This window comes from Poecilia latipinna, unplaced genomic scaffold, assembly GCF_001443285.1.
Source record: "Poecilia latipinna isolate Pla-1442-1.1 unplaced genomic scaffold, P_latipinna-1.0 Scaffold939, whole genome shotgun sequence".
Taxonomy (NCBI): Eukaryota; Metazoa; Chordata; class Actinopteri; order Cyprinodontiformes; family Poeciliidae; genus Poecilia; species Poecilia latipinna.
The window spans coordinates 214,203-215,207 of NW_015113555.1; positions in this window are offsets into that span (position 1 = coordinate 214,203).

Genomic DNA, 1,005 nt, shown 5'->3' on the forward strand with positions numbered 1-1,005 from the left:
ATAATATTTTAACTTTGTTTTATTACTTTATAATTTCCCCTGTTCATTTTGATTTCTTTCTCTTCAGACTGGACAACTGCAGCCTCTCTGAGAGAAGCTGTGCAGCTCTGGCCTCAGTTCTCAGGTCTCAGTCCTCTAATCTGAGAGATCTGGACCTGAGTAACAACAACCTGCAGGATTCAGGAATGGATCTGTTATCTTCTGGACTGAAGAGTCCAAACTGCAAACTGGAAACTCTTAGGTAAGAACTATATTAATAAATTCATTAGTGTGAACGTCCCAAAAATATCTGGTTTGTTTCCAAAGCTAAGGTCAACATGTAGGTTTCCTATATGAAGTGTGAAAGTAATTGAAATTTGTGATGTGTGGTGAAGATGAGCGGAGGATGCACGTGAAACTGTTGTAATGTTGAAGCACAATAATCTACAAAGTAAAACTGCTTTATCGGCTGTAAATGTCCAACCCGACAGCAAGGGTCCTGCAGGGGGAGTAACATAAATACCAACCTGATGTAGGATTTATATAATCCTGTGAGGAAACTTTGATCATCCTGTTTATGGATGACACAAAGTTTTATGTACCAATAATTGTTTTCTCTCTCAGGCTTAGATCCTGTAACCTGTCAAGGAGAAGTTGTGAAGTTCTGTCGTCAGTTCTGAGCTCCCGGTCCTGCTGTCTGAAAGAAGTCGACCTGCAGGACAACAACCTTCGAGATTCAGGGGAGAAGTTGCTGTGTGGTCCAGACTGTACACTGGAGATATTCAGGTGAGGATCCAACTGGTTGTTCTCGGTTTTAAAGAGGAACAATGTTCATTAAATGCTAATGTGATGATTTTCTTTCATTTGGAGCCTAATGTAAATGAAGCAAATTTACTAACAGTCATGAACAGCTTTATACAGCATTGTTCATTGAACTGACAGACAGTGGAGGCTGCTTCATCAGTTTGGCTCCTTCCACAATGGGCCAAACAACATAAGCAGCAGGTCACAGAGTCCAAATGACCA